This window comes from Gopherus flavomarginatus, unplaced genomic scaffold (genome assembly GCF_025201925.1).
Source record: "Gopherus flavomarginatus isolate rGopFla2 unplaced genomic scaffold, rGopFla2.mat.asm mat_scaffold_34_arrow_ctg1, whole genome shotgun sequence".
NCBI lineage: Eukaryota > Metazoa > Chordata > Testudines > Testudinidae > Gopherus > Gopherus flavomarginatus.
The window spans coordinates 1,916,346-1,934,798 of NW_026115061.1; the positions used below are offsets into that span (position 1 = coordinate 1,916,346).

The 18,453-nt window shown below is 47.5% G+C and overlaps 1 protein-coding gene across 1 annotated transcript in view; it reads right to left on the bottom strand.

Annotated features, from left to right (window-relative positions):
- LOC127042218 (zinc finger protein 560-like) overlaps nucleotides 1-18,453 on the bottom strand; it is a 281,458-nt gene that overhangs the window by 193,818 nt on the left and 69,187 nt on the right. The gene's annotated exons all lie outside the window — the stretch shown is intronic.

Consider the following 18,453-nt stretch of genomic DNA (forward strand, 5'->3'; position numbering starts at 1 on the left):
CCTCCAATGAGGGGCAGGAGCTTTGTCACCGGGAGCACAGCTCCACCTATGATGCGCTGTTCACACTGCCGCTTTTCATGGCTCAAATTTTGGCATTCGGGTAGTGTTTTTTCTCACCGCAGAGAGACAAAATTTTTAGCAACAAAAGCCGAAATTAAAAAAAACTCCTCTGCAACCTATTTAATTTTACCTTTATACAACCTTTATATTGCCTCCAGTTCTGGTATCCTCATTTGAAAAAGATGTTGTGAAATTGGAGCTAGGGCAGCAAAGAGCCACCAAATGTTCTGAGGGCTGGAGAAAAATGCCTTCCAGTGAGCTATTGAAAGAGCTCAACCTGTTTAGCTTATCAAAAGAAGATTGAAAGGTGATTTCATTGAAATGTTGAAGGGCCTTAATGGAGAGAAAAGATTGGGTATTTACGGGCTCTTGAATGGAGCAGAGAAAGGCATAACAAGACCCAATGGCTGGAAAGTGAAAAGAGACAAATTCATATTGCAACTGAGGCACAATAGTCAACAGCGAGGATGATTCACCACAGGAGCAAGCTACCAAGGAAAGTGGTGGATTCACCATCTCCTGATGTCATTTAATGAAGACTAGATGCCTTTCTGGAATGTGTTTGCCCCCAAAGTAGCTGTTATGTCATACAGGAGGCCTGTGATATGCAGGTTAGATGCTCTAATGGTGTCTTCTGATCATGAAGTCGACTTATTTCTGAAAAACTGAGTGTAGCATTGGGAGCAGCATCTGATGTTTTCCTGTCTAGCCGGCTTGCTGCCTAGAACGAATGCTCCTTGAGTGGGGTCATCCACAGGGAGTAGCTCAAACCTCCAAAGTGCCTGGCCAGGGGCAGGACATTAGCCCAGCAAGAGAGGGGTGTGTCAGTGACATCACAAAGGCCTTTTGCAGGACCTCAGACTATTGGTCAAAGGTGGTGGGGGGGGTGGTGACCTCACAGAGAGATGCTGACATCAGCCAGGCAGGACAGGGGCGAGGGGCCAGGGAAATCTCAGAGACCTCTGTGGCTTTGCTTCAGCACGTTTCCTTCTCCAGGTCTCTCTTTGAGGACTGAGAGATAATTTGGGGTCATGGACGTGAGCGCCAGGAGGAACCTCTTTCGAGTTTCCTCCTTCCCTTGTAGTGAGTTTACTAGAAAACAGCCGTCCCTGTTTAGAAGGTAAGAGCCTCCTGGAGGTTTGAAACCTGTTCAGTCTGATCTATCTGGTGACAAGTGAATTCTAGGCATGGAAAACACGAGCTTAAGGAGGCAGAATTTTATTGCGCACCTGGGATTTTGTCCCTTAGAATCGCTGGGGACATTAGGGTTTGTCCTTTTTGTTTCACCTCTTCCTCCATCCCTCCCTCCTCTTCTTCTCTTGCTTCTTTTGTCCTTTCTCCTGTTCCCTTCCCAACAACAGGACGGAGGTGTGTGTGTGTGTGTTGCAGGGAAGTCCTTTGCAGCTCCCACTATGGAAGGTCCACCCAAAAATGTGGGACTGAAATAGTGCTCGGGCAGTGATCCCCACCGGTGACCTGGGCCATCCTTTGGGCTCTCTGGTGAGAACCCTCAGCCTCCCGTTCTCCGTCTCTACCCTGATTGGTTGAGCAGGGGGATATTGACAGGGAGGAGACTCAGGTCCTTGTTGTTCTCTTTTAAGATCAAGTAAATAAGTCAGAACCAGTTCTATCTTTGATTAATTTTCCTGCTTCTCTGCATTAATTGTCTCTGAGCAGTTGATGATTCCCTCTAACATTGCAGTTCTCCTCAAATACTTGCTGAATAATTACTGTCACTGTTGTTGGTCTGGAGCTCATCTGAGAGCACAGTATTCAGGTCATTCAATGTCTGAAATTCAAGATCCGATGGTTTGTTTGAAAATCAGGGCTCTTCGGTCCTATTCCCAACACTGCCTCTGACGGGCTGTGTGACGTAAGACAAGTCAATTCTCCTTTCTCAGCCTGAGCTTCTCCCTCTTTCAAGTAGGGATAATAATGATCCGCTCTTACCTACCTCATGGTGGGTGAAGGATGCGGATCCATTTGGGAGTGTCACTAGAAGTAGTGCATAATATGAAGTTTCCCAGATTATTACATAATAGATTAGCTGAAATAGTCTATTTTATTTGTATTTTTTTATTTTGAAATTGTTAATAGTAGCAACGACTTAGCTCAGATTGAAGCATCTTATCTAATGGTTGAGATGTAAGTGTCTCCTCTTTGTGTGCGAGGAGACAATTTAACACACTCTGACAAAGAGGAGATGCTTTTGTTTTGCAACAAAATATTTTTGCAAAGATCTTTCATCCCACTTGTTATGATTTTGAGAAACAAACTGGTTTAGTCTAAATGGGATTTTCGGACAGAAACGGTTTGAATGAAATTTTCCCACCATCTCGATTCCTGGGCTCTGGGGGTTTTCATCTGTTAGAACAGGAGTCAGAACTGGTTGCTTCTCTTTCTGGCTCTGCCATCGCCTTGTTGTGTAGGCCTTGGGTAGGTCACTTCCCTTCTCCCATCTGTCCAATCGGAACAGGAACAGTTCTCGAACTATGGGCAGTTTAGAGCCCAAGTGAGATAAGGGGTATTAAAGCCCTCTGTGAAGGAGAAAGGGGAGTTTCACAGTGTTTAGCACCAAGGAATTCTAAAGTTTGCTAAAATGTCTAGTCTGTGGAAACAAGAAATGGTCGGGGCCAAACTTATTAACCACTGCCTTTTTAAAGCCCATTCAAAGATGTGAGTCCCTATCTTTTAGGTACCTGTGGTTCTTTGCCAGCAGCAGAGAAGAGGTTCCTGCCTCCGTTTTTGTGGCCTTAACAAACCAGGTGTTGTGCCCCAGTTCTCGTCTGAGACCCCTGAAAAAGAACATCTTCCCATCCATGAACAAGACAGGACCTATCTTTCAAAGGGGAACAAAAAGACCTCTGGGACTTACAGACTAGCTAGCCTGACTGCCATAGCTGGAGAGATCCTGCAATACATTCTTAAACACTCAGTTTGTCAGCAGCACCTACAGGATGATTTGGTTCTTATGACTAGTGAGCGTGGAATTGTCAAGAACAAATCATTCCAAACCAATCCTCTTTCCTTCTTTGGCAGGGTTCTGGGCCTGGTAGAGGTGAGTAAACAATAGATGGGATCTAGCTTGGTGTTACTAAGGCTTTTGACACAGTCCCATAGGACATTCTCAGAAGCAAACGAGGGAAATGTAGTCCAGCTGCAATCAGTGTAATGTGGGTGCAGAGCTGGTTGAAAGCCAAGACTCCAGGAGCCCTTCTCCATGTTAGCTGCCCAACGGGGAGGGTGAACCTAGTGGGTCTGGCAGGGATCAGTCCGGTGTCAGGTACTATTCTATATTTTCATGAATGATTTGGAAAATGGAGTGGAGAGCATGCTCCTAAAGTTTACAACTGACACCAAGCACTTTGGAGCACAGGATTGAAATTCAAAACACCCTTAACAAATTGGAGACTTGGTCTTCTTGAGCCAAACTCCATGGTTAGGGCTCTCTCTCTACACTGGGCTGAAGTGAAACCCCAGAGCCAAGCACTCCTCCTGGGCAGTGAGCTCCGACCTTGAATGGTCAGATGCTGCTTAGCACTGTCAGAGCAGCTTTTGCTGGGGGATTCTCCCAGCACTTTCCAATAGCGGGAAGGTATGAAATCCCCATTTGACTGCTGGGGACAGAGCCCGAGAGTGGGGAGCAACTTGCCCAAAGTCCCCAGAAAAAGGAAAACAACCAGCAGAGGAACCAATAGGAAACCCAGCAATGGAACTCAGGAGTCCTGGGGGTGTGCTGTGGTGACCAGATGTCCCAATTTTATAGGGACAGTCCGAATTTTGGGGTCTTATCTAGGATCCTATTACCCCCCACGCCGTCCCGATTTTTCACACTTGCTGTCTGGTCACCCTAGGGTGTGCACATGTGTGGGTCCCAGCTGCTCCCTGCCCCCCTCATTGAAGCAGATGTGCAGGGTTACTGCCCTGGGAAGTGCAGGGCACCAGTGGATGTGGGGTTGGCTGGAGGTAGGGTCTGGCTTCAGGCAGGGCAAGGGCTGCGTGGCTGGCTGGCTTCAGGCAGGGGGGTGCATCAGGGGTTGGCTGGAGACAGGGCAGGGAGGATGCGGCTGTTGCAGGCAAAGCAGAAGGTGCAGGGCTGGCTGGAGACAGAGGCTGACTGCCGGCAGGGCAGGGCAGGGGGTGCAGGGCTGGCTGCAGGCAGGGCGTGGGGCAGGGCCGGTGCAAGGAAGATTCATGCCCTAGGCGAAACTTCCACCTTGCACCCTCCCCCCCCCGCACCCCTGCCCTGAGGCGCCCCACCCGTGGCAGCTCCCCCCTCCACCCTGAGGCTCCCCTCTTGTGGCAACTCTCCTGCTCTGCCCTGCGGCACCCCCCCTCGCCCGAGCTCACCCCTGCTCCGAGCACGAGCACCCCGAGCACTGCCGTGGCCGCTTCACTTCTCCCACCTCCAAGGCTTGCGGCGCCTAAGCCTGCCAGGCAGTCAAGCACCCTCCTCTGAGCCACAGCAGCCCTGACAGTTGACAATAGAGGCACCTTAACCCCTGAGTTCCTTCAATGTGTCCCCCTCGGGGGTCCAGCTCCGATCACCAGATACTCGGGGTATGTCTATACCACCTGCCGAATCGGTGGGCAGCGATCGATCCAGCGGGGGTTGATATATCGCGTCTAGTGTAGATGCAATACATTGAGTGCTCTCCCCTCGCCTGCTGTACTCCAGCTCGGTGAGAGGCGCAGGCAGAGTCTACGGGGGAGCTGCAGCAGTCAACTCACCGAGACTGTGACATTATAATTGTTAGGCCTGAATAAAGATATAGCAGACAAAACCAGGTATGCCAACCTGACCAAAGTCAGGCTAACAGAGGTTTGTGGGTAATCCCTGAGTGGAAAACACTGAGAAGCAGCAGCATGTCTCACAAGCGCTGGGAAAAAGTGAGATAAGAGAGAAGCTGCATTCCTGGCATAGTACCAGATGTGCTGTGTTCGGGCAGCTCCTTCGAAGAACTGATAAGAGTCCTAGTTTCCCAGCCTCCTTGTTTTCGCTCCCTGGTTTTGTTCTTTGTTTGTTTTTAACTCCCCTACATTTCTAACTTTAGGCATGCATGTATACTAAAGGTGTCTAGTTTCTAGTTGTTAGAAGAAGGGGGTGGGTTGCTCCAGTGAATAATTTATGACGCGACGGAACTGTCTACTATAGACTTATACTAAGATGTAAAGAGCAGGCTGGTTCTCTCTGGAGACGAGCTGCTCTCTATTGATGCATGCACTTGTCAATAAAGAGCTTTTGATCGGACCTTGCTGGTGTTGCCTGTCTCTCTCGCGGTCAGACAACGAACTTTGCCGTCTGGGTTAGAGTCCCTGACATCTTTGGTGACTCCGCCGGGACCCGTCTGACTCTCCGGCGGGGGATCGGACCCTGAGGCAACGCAGCGCGCATCCTCCAGTTTAGAGGAGACTTGCCTGGTGATCTGATCTCTGCGTTGGCGATAAGGCGTGTTCTGTGAACCAGCTGAAACTCGTAGAAATCCAGCAACGTCCACCTACCCATTGAGTAGGGTCCAGGTTGTCGGGGTTAGAGTCCCTGACTACTTAGGTCTGGGTTAGAGTCCCAGTCCAGGTCTGGGTTAGAGTCCCAGTCCAGGTTTGCACAGGATCCAAGTTGTCTGGGTTAGAGTCCCAGCCTGGGTTTGAGTCTCAGTCCAGGTGTTCAAGTCCCTGGAGAGGTAAGCGAGCGCTCGACGCGGGGAGGTGGGGGTTAGAGTCCCTTTACCTCGACCCGGGGAGGAGGGGTTAGAGTCCCTTCATGAAGAGGGGTTAGAGTCCCTTCATTAAAATGAGACAAGTTGGCAGTAAGTGCCCAGGGGAATGCCCCGTTGTCTCTGATACTTAGAGATTGGAAAGAGATTTCTGAGACAGCTGATCTAGTTAAATTTAAGATGAGAAATCTGTGTTGGATCCAATGGCCATCATTTACCTTTCATTTGTCCCCAACTAGAGACTGGCCGGTGGGTGAAACCTTTTCCACAGATAGGAGGAACTTCCTTAAGGGATATTTTGGTTGATCTTAGGCCGAGACAAATGGATTACTTGTTTGTATGGTATAATTATAAACCCATGGAGGGATGGGTAGCTTTTGAAGCTGTTTGTATGGAGAGCTCTTGTAAAAAAATCACCCACCATATGCACCAGAGCCGCACCGGGACGAGGACAATTTTGTTCCTGTTCTTCCCCGTCTGATGGAGTGCAAGGATTCAAAAGCAGGTTAGGGACAGTTCAGGGACAGAGGAGAATCAAGGGGGAGCTCAGAGTGATGTTCCCTCATCTTCAGAGGAATCAGGCAGCCTCACCCCCTCTGTGCAGCCTCCAGCCAGCCTTTTGCAAACTTGGTCAGGGACTGCTTTTCAAACACCCCCAATATTACAGCAGCCCTTGTCCTTGCCCTTGTGGACCCCCACTAGGTTACTTAACTCCATGAGAGAGAATGTTTCTGAGACACCTCTGATATTACAAGCCTCATTGAGAACTTATCTGGTTCTACTGGTTGCTGGGGAACATGAGATGGTTTTACCCATACCCTGTTTGCAACTTCAAATTTGTTTAACTGGCAGTGCACTATGCCTCACTTATGAGACAATCCTGAGGCAGTGGAAAGAATGTTCTGCACAATCTTTTTCACTCATGTGCCCACTTGGGCAAATGTAAATCAGTTATTAGATACTCTCATGACAGAAGATGAAAGACAAAAAGTAAAAGAAAAATCTGCAGCTCATTTGAATGCACCTTGGCTAATTACTGACCCTAACTGGAATCCCAATAATCCAGCTCAAAAGACAAAGTTGGATGGATTTTTAAAAGCTGTTTTGAATGGTATTAGAGATGCAGGGGAGGCTACTCCAAATTGGAGCAAGGTGACTGCTTGTGTTCAGCATCCAGATAAGCACCTCTCTGACTTTTGTGCTCGACTGATTTGTGAAGTTAAAAAGCATGGGAATTTAAATCCTGAAACTGATCATGGAAAGGAGATGGTTAAAATGGTTTTCATGTCACAATGTGCAAAGGATATTGCAAAAAGATTTAGAAAGCATCCAGATGGTACGCAAGGGAAAAGTTTGTCTGAAGTAGTTAGCATTGCTACTAGAATGTTTAATGGGAAAGAGAAAAAGAAAGAAAAAGACATAAGGAACAGGGTTAATTTAAAAATCATCTTGGCCCCGGGATGGAAGGAGGGGGGTGCTCTGCGTTCAGGGTCAGGAATCGGCGCGGACTGTGCTTGGTGCAGGGAGGGGCTGCTTTCGGCCCCAGCTGGCTGTGAAGGAAAAAATATAGACAGAGGCGAAGCAAAGGAAATACAAGTTACAGAACTGAAATTACATTTGCGAAGCTTAACTGTCCAGTAAGATCCAACAGTGTGCCTTTGTGACCCTGGAGTCGGTGTGTCTTGGTGACACCAAAGAAGCCACAGGCAGCCGACCTGGACTGGAATCTCTGAAAGAGACGCCGCAGGAGATTCCAGGGTGTAAAAGAACAGCCCTCCCAAGAGCAGAAGCATGTTGGAAATTCTGGACAAGCTGTATACAGGATAATCTCCCTTCCACCTCTCCCCCTCCTCTGAACATTATACACAGAAGTGGCCAGTCTGGACGTACGTGTGTAAGTATGAAAGGAGCTTCGGGCTTGGGGCATTAATATTTTCCTGAGTGATGTGGGAGCGTTCCCAACACTCTCCGTTGTTGTTTTATTATTTTATTAATGAAGCTTTAAAATTCAGTTATATGGTGTGTTTTCTTTATCTTCCCCCAACGATCCTGTAGTGTCAGCCTGATCATCTGACATGAGGGATAGATTGGTAACAGAAATTTGTCACAGTTTGGTGGGCAATTAAGAAGGGGGGAGCCCTGCAGAATTTACACCATCTATTTGTTTTACCCTTGTTATTTTGTGTTTGCTTTGCTTGGTACTGTTGGTGTTATATGCTGAGAACTGCATGAGTAAAAGTGAGTCCTAATAGGATAAGGAAACACTATTTGGTTCTGGTTCTGTTCTATTTAACCAGTTACTGTTGTTGTTTTTTTTTCTCTGTTCACTTGGGTGTTAGGAGTGTGGGTGGAACTGAACCTCTTGTTCGTAATTCCTCGGAGTGGAAGCCATGTGTGCGAGACAGCTCTGAGGTTAAACTGAGATCCTTCTGTCCTGTCCCCTGTAGCGGTCAGTGTATAGAAGTGGGAAAGTCTGGCTTAGACTGTAATTCCCTCTGCTCTCTGTGTAATTCTCTTTTCTGTTTAAGTGTCAAACAGATGAATGAGTCTCTGGGTAAACCCTCTAAGAGTAGTCCTTCAAATTATATGTTAAGTAAATGGCCTTTGCCCAATGGGCCATGTGTCTTCGTCTAGGTGGCAAGCCTCATGAAGGAGGACTCGGGTAGTCTTGTGAGTAAGAATGTTTAAGGGAAGAGACCAGGAGGGGTGGGGGGCTAGTTGAGAAGCCCACCCTCCTAGCTAAACTGGTAGTGGAAGAAGTTGGTGCCTATGGAAGGGACGGTTCAGTGAGAAAAGCAGGATCGGGCCCAGGCGGGCAGGCAACAGACAGAGAGATTGGAAAACAGGTTGGAAAACTTTAAGGGTGTAGTGGAAGGAAGGAGTAAGTAAGTGTAAGCATGGGGATTTCAAATACCCAGAGCTTACTTGGAATGGTGATTTGAGTTGATAAAAGTGGCTGTTGGGAGACAAGCAAGTGATTTAAGGGAGAGTGAGAAGTTAACTCTGTAGTTGCTGGAGGAAACAGCAGTTGAACTTTGTAAAAATGCTAAAGAGGAAAGTTCTTGGTGTCTTTGAAATGTTTGTAAATAAATTGAGGCAAAGAAATTGTTAATTGCAATCATTTAGAATTTAGTTAAATTAGCTGAAGAATGTATATAGTGCTATGTAATTGAAATTTTATTAGGCTGTAAGGGCACTATAAGTAGTGATGTTTTCTTTCAGTGTTTGAAAGCAAGAGTTAAAAGTAAAAAGCAAGCCAGAAAGCATCTGTATTCATGCAAATTATCTAACTGATAAGGTAGGAGCCACTGAAACCTGGGCTGCCTATGAAACACATAAAATATGGGATAATTCCTCTGTTTTTCCTGAAATCAACAAGGGTATTTGTCTATTTTAAGCAATGATTGTCTGCCCAGAAGGAGTAGACCTCTGTTTTTTTGTCTTTCAGATAATCAGAGAAAACTGATGCCAGCTAAACAGCATTCAACGTACCATGCATTTACTGGCACAATAGAAATTATGTTTTGTGTTCTATGTTCTGTCTTGTGGTGTTTGTCTTGTGGCCGGAATTTTTGTGTTTAATATTTTTATAAAATAATCTAGTTTAAAAGCAAACAAAAAGGTTAAATTAAAATGCAGATACTTGTTTTGTTCAACTTGGAATACAAAGTGTTTAGATAAATCAGGAGTATGTGATATACTAAAGTCTAATGCATTTCCTTAAGTAAGGAAAAGAAACTTTATTGGTCAAATTGTTAATTGCAAAAATTGTTGTTAAAATTTGCATACCAACAGTCTTTGAAAGCAAGGACATGAAAAGTTAACCCACTCCCCATATTGTACATGGGATCTTTCTGGCTACCTCAGATTTCTAGCCAGAGGGCTGGGAATGGTGGAAGGCTATTGGACTAGAGGTTGTATTGAGTGAACTCCTCAAAGTGGGTGTGCTTGTCCTGGCTTGTTGCTCGAAAGCTCTGTAATAAGGTTATTTTAGTAAAAGGGTGTGTGTGGCATATATTAAATAATAAGACTAATGTACTGTATAATGACAATGTGTAGGTGTTCATTGTTGGGAAAAAGGTGTATGAGTAAAAAGTGAAAGTTTCCTTTGCAGGTTAAAAGAAGCCAAGAAGGGAAGAAGCACAAAGAACAGAATGAATTAACTGAAAAAATAAAATAAAATAAAATAAAATAGCAAGCTCAGGCTATAGATAAGACACTGACTCCATTCAAGGACACTGCTCACAGTTAAGACTTGGTTAACAACCAGGAAAAGGAGGGCTTGAATTTGCCCATGCAGCTATGAGATCTGAAAAACACTGCCAGGCACTAATGAAATGTGTTAAGTTTTTTTTCTCACAGGTAAGGAAGCGCTACCCAAAGACCCTAGCAGCCCTGCCACTCCTTGGAACCAGGAGACGGGATTGATGTAAAGGTCCACCAACGAAAGACTGCCTTGGCTCCATGCTGGAAAGGCCCTTAAGTCCTGATGACTACCAACACCGCTGTGAAGTACCAAAGACTGACTGCTTGGACCCAAGATTCTCACTGCAAAAAGACCCCTCCACATTGGGAGAATTCTCCTACTGATGATTAGCCTATTTCACCTTCTAGCTCCACTGTGCCTTCTGGACAGTAGGGAAAAAGTACAAGGTGAAGTGCTAGTAGCCTCTCCCTTATCCACTGACAGATCTACTGTGCCTTTGAATTTTTCTAGAAAAAGCAAAACCATTACAGGGTGATGTGCTAGTAACCTCTCCCCTATACGATGCTGCACCAAGACTGTTTTGGGAAAGAAGAAGGAACACTCACTCCACTGAAATTGCTAAAGTCCAGGAATTCCTGACTAGAAAGGACATTAAGAACTGACCCCGGTGAAGAAACAAAGAATTGTACACTGGCAGAAAAAATTTGTGGGACCCATGCTTGGGAATGTGGTATTGATTGGATTTTGGGGTTTATTCTACAGGCTGTGCCCTGTGTTGTGGATAAATTCTTCAGCATGTATTGCTCTCTCTAATTGGATTTTAAATAACAAGTACCCGAAGAGTTTGTTCTGCCACTGGAAATTTTACCTGTATTGAAACCATTCCAGTGACTAATAATGTAACCCCCTCCTATGCTATTAATGTCAATGCCTTTTAAAAGTACCTGAAAATAGTTAAATAACAAATGTAATATAGTACTACACCAAGGAAAGATGGTATTAAATATCACTGAGGCTGGGAAGGCATTGCAGTGGGATCTAGTATGTTTGGACATTCAGAATTTCCTGAATGACCAGCTGATGGCCATTTGGAGTGATCTTGAGTACCAGACTTGGCCCACTGCCCTTACAGACACATCAGGAGTACCATCTGATCTGTGGTCATGGAGATATACTAAAGACTTTCTGGGTGGAAGTGTAAACATTTACAGTGCTCCTTCCAAGCATTTGGACTGGGGGGTGTGGGCTTCCACATACCGAATCCTGACGGGTCCATGGGGAGGATGCACATGGGACTGGATTATTCACCGAAACATCTGGGAAATTAGACCACTTGGTATACCTAACTGATTTATAGTCAGTGCCCCAATCCCTTAGTTGTCAGACAAACAGGATTCCACTCTTTTGTCCGTGCACTCATTCCTGGATTGTGGGTGGCTAAGCTCAAGAGAGCAGTTGTAAATATTTCTGCAGAGCTTGAAAAAAAAACAGCTAATGCATTAATAGACGCTTTCCAAAAGTTGCAACGAAAGACTGATGAAGTAGCAGAAGTAACTTTGCAAAATAGACGTGTGCTAAATGAAATGAATGCTGAATTAGAGAGGGGCTTGTGCTCGCATTGGGGAAAAATGTTGCTTTGCTGTTAATCACTCTGGCTTAATTGACAAAGATTTACAAGCTATTAAGAATGTTGCTGTTGTTTTCCGTGCTATATCTCTTGATCACACTTTTAGTTTTAAGGACCTCCACTCAGACCTTGGGTCATGGTTTACTAGCCTCCCCCGTACAATTGTTAAATGGATATGTGTCCCAAGAGTCCCATTATGGTCCTCTAGGGACAAAGGGGGGATTGTTAGGCCTGAATAAAGATATAGCAGACAAAACCAGGTATGCCAACCTGACCAAAGTCAGGCTAACAGAGGTTTGTGGGTAATCCCTGAGTGGAAAACACTGAGAAGCAGCAGCATGTCTCACAAGCACTGGGAAAAAGTGAGATAAGAGAGAAGCTGCATTCCTGGCATAGTACCAGATGTGCTGTGTTCGGGCAGCTCCTTCGAAGAACTGATAAGAGTCCTAGTTTCCCAGCCTCCTTGTTTTCGCTCCCTGGTTTTGTTCTTTGTTTGTTTTTAACTCCCCTACATTTCTAACTTTAGGCATGCATGTATACTAAAGGTGTCTAGTTTCTAGTTGTTAGAAGAAGGGGGTGGGTTGCTCCAGTGAATAATTTATGACGCGACGGAACTGTCTACATAGGCTTATACTAAGATGTAAAGAGCAGGCTGGTTCTCTCTGGAGACGAGCTGCTCTCTATTGATGCGTGCACTTGTCAATAAAGAGCTTTTGATCGGACCTTGCTGGTGTTGCCTGTCTCTCTTGCGGTCAGACAACGAACTTTGCCGTCTGGGTTAGAGTCCCTGACATAAGTATAATCTAATATCTCATTGAAAGGTGACAGGGCCAGAAAGAGTTAATTAACTCACCTCACCGACTGACCTGACCCGTGGGTGAACCTTAAAAACTGGTTAACAAGATATGTAAATGAACAGAGCTTTGAAATGCAAGTCTGCAGTGTTAGAGGTAGAAGGGGAGGTGTTTGCTCAGGTCTTGTGATGTCAGCAAACAAGTCTTGTCTATTGCTCTAGTTTTAATTCAAAGAGCAAAAAAAGAATATTAACATTTATGATGATACTTGAGTGAAATAGTATTATTGTCTGTGTCTCTTTGAAGGTTGTGGTAATCTGTATCTGAACTGTTTGATGGATGTACTAATTGCCAGGATGTTTGGAAGAAGAGTTAAGCCTATTGTTTTCTCAGGCTGAAAGGCTGCTGGAAATGTTTAAGAACCTGGGACACGATCCTTCTTCATCTCAGATCTGCTTTGGGTTTCAAGAGGGGGAAACCTTAAGCCACAAGGATTGAGATCCCCAGTCATTGACTGGAGCCACCCTGAATATGGACATTGGATTATAACCTATGGACTATTTCTAAAAGGACTTTTGGCAACTACAAGCTCATCTCTACTTTGTATCTGAACCTCAAAAATTGAATTCAAGTCTATATGTCTATTAATCTTTTAACCAACACTCACTCTCTCTCTTTTCTTTTCTAATAAATTTTAGCTTAGTTAATAAGAATTGTCTATAGCATGTATTTTAGGTAAAATCTAAGTTATAATTGAACCTGGTTATGTGGCTGATCCTTTGGGATCGGAAGAATCTTTTCTTTTATATGATGAAGTAAGATTTTCAGGAATCATCATCATATCTAACAGGTGTGTCTGGACGGAGGCCTGAGGCTGGGTACTTTAAGGGAACTGCGTGGTTTAAACTTCTAAGTAACCAGTGAGGTACTACAGAAGCTGTTTTGTGCTGGCTTGGTAAATCTAAGTATTGAAATAACCAGCAGCGTTTGGGATTTGTCTGCCCTGTTTTGTTTGCAATTCACTCTGATTGAGTGAGCTGAGCTGGCTCCCACGGGCAGCACCGTCACACCTACAGCCAGGCTGCAGAGGTCCGGGGGATCTTAGGGGCCTTGGGGTGCACAGATACCTATGTCCAGGCCATAGCGGTCCCTGAGGGGCTTAGAGAGTTTGGGGGGACACAGATACCAATCTCCATGCTCTAGGGCCCCATGGGGGCTTAGAGGGTTCGTGGGGGGCACATATTCCTACATCCAGGCTGTAGGGTTACCAGGGGGGCTTAGAGGGTTCGTGGGGGGCACATATTCCTACATCCAGGCTGTAGGGTTACCAGGGGGGCTTAGGGGGTTAGTGGGGGGCAAAGATACCTACGTCCAGGCTGGAGGCATCCTGGGAGTCTTAGGGGATTTGTGGGGGCCAAAGACACCTATGATGTCCAGGCTGTAGGGGTACCAGTGGTTTTAGGGGTTCGAGTGGGCACAGATACGTATGTCCAGGCTGTATCGTTCCCAGGGGGGGTTCGAGGTTTCGTGAGGGGCACAGATATCTACGTCCAGATTGTAGATGTCCCGGGAGGGGGGGTTAGGGGGGTTGTGGGAGTGCAAATACCTATGTCCAGGCTGTAAAGGGTTCCTGGGGGCTTAGAGGGTTTCTGAGGGGCACATATACCTACGTGCACACTGGAGTGTCGCAAGGGGCTTATGGAGTCTATATGGGGAACAGATACCAATGTTCTGGCTGTATAGGTCCCTCGGGGGCTTAGGGGGTTTGTGGGGGGCACAGATACCTAAGTTCAGGCTCAAGGGATCTCTGAGTGTCTTAGGTGTTTGGTCGGAGGCACAGATACCTACGTCCAGGCTGCAGGGGTCTCGGAGGGGCTTAGGGTCTGTCACGGACTGTGGGGGAGTCCGGTCCTGCGCCCCTCTTCCTGGGACTCACAGTGACTCTCAGCCAGCCAGTAAAACAGAAGGATTATTGGACAACAGGAGCGAAGGATACAGCAGAGCTTGGAGGCACAAGCAGGACCCCACAATCAAGTCCTTCTAGGGGTTCAGGAAACTTAGTTCCCAGTTTTGGAATCCCTGAATTCCAACCACCCAGACCAAAACCAAAACTGAACTAACCCAACTCCCTCCAGCTGGCCATTTGCTGTGTCCAGCTTCCCGGGAAAAGGTGCTGACCCCTCCCCTGCGCCTAGCTCAGGATACAGGCTGAGCACGTGTCCGGTCCTAAAGTCACCCCCTCCTCTCCCATCCCCCACACAGACAGTCCCTACTCCATCACAGTAATGCACAGAGCATTTCCCGCATGGAGCCACAGTGACACTGTGTGGCCACACTGGGTAATGCACAGAGCATTTCCCGCATGGAGCAACAGTGACAGCATGTGACCACACCAGGTAATGCACAGAGCATTTCCCGCATGGAGCAACAGTGACACCATGTGGCCACGCACGGTAACGCACAGAACATTTCCCATATGGAGCAACTGTGACACCGTGTGGCCACGCAGGGTAATGCACAGAGTATTTCCCACATGGAGCAACATTGACGCCTTGTGACCACACCAGCTAATGGAAAGAGCATTTCCTGCATGGAGCAACAGTGACACCATGTGGCCATGCAGGGAAATGCCCAGAGCATTTCCTGGATGGAGCAACAGTGATTCCATGTGGCCACGCAGGGTAATGCACAGAGCATTTCCCTCATAGAGGAACAGTGACAACATGTGGCCATGCAGGGTAATGCACAGAGCATCACGCCTATGTAGAGGCTGTAGAGATCCCTGGGGGGCTTATGGGTCGTGGGGGGCACAGATAGCTACGTCCAGGCTGGAGACATTCTGGTGGGCATTAGGGGCTTCATGAGGGGCACAAATATCTACGTCAGGGCTGGAGAGGTCCCTGGATGGCTTAGGGGGTTGTGGTGATCATAGATACATACGTCCACGCTGCAGGGGTACCAGAGGGACTTAGGGGGTGTCACGTAGTGTGGTGGAACCTGGCCATGCACCCCTCTTCCTGGGACACACAGTGACTCAGCCAGCCAGTAAAACAGAAGGTTTTTTTGGCCAACAGGAACGAAGGATACAGCAGGGCTTTTGGGCACAACCAGGACTCCTCAATCGAGTCCTTCTGGGGGTTCAGGAAGCTTAGTTCCCAGTTTGGGATTCCCTGAATTCCAACAACCCAGCTCCAAACTAAAACTGAACTAACTCCCTCCAGCCAGCCCCTTCCTTTATTCAGCTTCCTGGGCAAAGGTGCTGACCCCCTCCCAGCTGCCTAGTTTAAGTTACAGGCTTAGGTCCTGTCCCTCACCTAAAGTCACCCGCTGCTCTCCCATCCCCCACACAGACAGTCCCCACTCCATCACAGTAATGCCCAGAGCATTTCGCGCATGGAGCAACAGTAACACTGTGTGGCCATGCAGGGTAATGCCCAGAACATTTCCCTTGTGGAGCAACAGTGACACCATGTGGCCACACAGGGTAATGCACAGAGCATTTCCTGCATGGAGCAAGAGTGACACCGTGTGGCCACGCAGGCTAATACACAGAGCATTTCCTGCATGGAGCAACAGTGACACCATGTGGTCACGCAGGGTAATGCACAGAGCATTTCTCCGCATGGAGCAACAGTGACACCGTGTGGCCACAGAGGGTAATGCACAGAGCATTTCATGCATGGAGCAACAGTGACACCATATGGTCATGCAGGGTAATGCACAGTGCATTTCCTGCGTTGAGCAACAGTGACACCATGTGGCCACACAGGGTAATGCACAGAGCATCGCACCTACGTGGAGGCTGTAGAGATCCCTCGAGGGCTTACGGGGGTTCGTAGGGTCACAGATATCTACATCCAGTATGGGCGGGACCCTGGGAGAGTTAGGGGGGTTGTGAGGGGCATAGGTACTTGCGTCCAGGCTGTAGAGGTCCTGGTGGGGATTAAAGGCTTCCTGGAGGACAGCAATATCTACGTCCAGGCTGAAGGGGTCCCTGGACGCTTAGGGGGTTGTGGTGAGCACAGTGATCCCTGGGGGTATAGGGACTTGGTGAGGGGCACAGATACCTATGTATGTCCTGGAGGGGTCCCTGGGGGGGGGTTTAGTGGTATTGTAGGAGACTCAGATACCTACGTCCAGGCTATAGGCATTCTGGGGGGGCTTAGGGCTTTAGGGGGGCACAGATACCTACATCCAGGCTGGAGGGGTCCCGGGGGGCTTAGGTGGTTTGTGGGGAGGGGCACAGATATGTACATCCAGGCTGGAGAGGTTCCGGAGAGGATTAGGGGTTTTTGAGGATGGCAGAGATATCTATCTCCATACTCTAGGGGTCTCAGGGGGCTTAGGGCTGGATGTGTCCCGAGGAGCTTAGGGGGTTTGTGGGGTGCTCAGACACCTGTGTCCAGGCTGTAGGGAACCCTGGGGGCTTAGGGGGTTCGTGGGGGTCACAGGTAGTTACGTCCAGGCTGAAGGGGTAATGGGAGTTCTTAAGGGATTGGGGCTGACACAGATACCTACGTCCAAGGTCTAGGGGAGGCAGGAGAAGTGAAACGGCCATGGTGTGCTTTCAGGTAGGGATAATAATGATCCACTCTTACCTACCTCATGGTGGGTGGAGGATGGGGATCCATTGGAGAGTGTCACTAAGAGTAGTGCATAATATGAGGTGTCCCATCACGTTTACTCAGAGCAGATTATGACATAATAGATTAGCTGAAACAGTCTTTTTTATTTGTATTTTTTTATTTTGGAATGGTTAAGAGCAGCAATGACTTAGCTCAGACTGAAGCATCTTATCTAATTTTCAAGATCTAAGTGTCTCCTCCTTGTGTGTGATGACACAATTTAACACACTGCGACAAACAGGAGATGCTTTTGTTTTGCAACAAAATCTTTTTGCAAAGAACTTCCATCTCACTTCTTATGATTCTGAGAAACAAACTGGTTTAGTCTGAATGGGATATTTGGACAGAAACGGTTGGAATGAAATTTTCCCACCATCGCAGTTCATGAGCTCTATCCCTGCCTCTGGGGGGATTTGTTGTCTGTTAGAACAGGAGTCTGACTGGCGGCTTCTCTTTCTGGCTCTGCCACCGCCTTGCTGTGTAGGCCCTTGGGTAGGTCACCTCCCTTCTCTGTACCTCAGGCTCCTCCCATTTGTCCAATGGGAACAGGGACAGTTCTCGAATTCTGGGCAGTTGTGAGCCTGAGTGAGAAAAGGGGTGTTGAAGCCCTCTGTGAAGAAGAAAGGGGAGTTACACGGTGTTTTTGCACCAAGGAATTCTAAACCAAAACTGAACTAACTCCCTCGAGTCCTTCTGGGGGTTCAGGAAGCTTAGTTCCCAGTTTGGGATTCTCTGAATTCCAACTACCCAGCTCCAAACTAAAACTGAACTAACTCCCTCCAGCCGACCCCTTCCTGTGTCCAGCTTCCCGGGCAAAGGTGCTCACTCTCTCAGCCCTGCCTAGCTCGAGTTACAGGCTTAGGTCCTGTCCCTCACCTAAAGTCACCCCCTGCTCTCCCATCCCCCACACAGACAGTCCCCACTCCATCACAGTAATGCCCAGAGCATTTCCCGCATGGAACAACAGTGACACCATGTGGCCACGCAGGGTAATGCACAGAGCATTTCCCGCATGAAGCAACATTGACATCTTGTGACCACACCAGCTAATGGACAGAGCATTTCCTGCATGGAGCAACAGTGACACCATGTGGCCAAGCAGGGAAATGCACAGAGCATTTCCTGGATGGAGCAACAGTGATTCCATGTGGCCACGCAGAGTAATGCACAGAGCATTTCTCTCATAGAGGAACAGTGACAACATGTGGCCATGCAGGGTAATGCACAGAGCATCACGCCTATGTAGAGGCTGTAGAGATCCCTGGGGGACTTAGGGGTCATGGGGGGCACAGATAGCTACGTCCAGGCTGGAGACATTCTGGTGGGCATTAGGGGCTTCATGAGGGGCACAAATATCTACGTCAGGGCTGGAGAGGTCCCTGGATGGCTTAGGGGGTTGTGGTGAGCATAGATACATACGTCCATG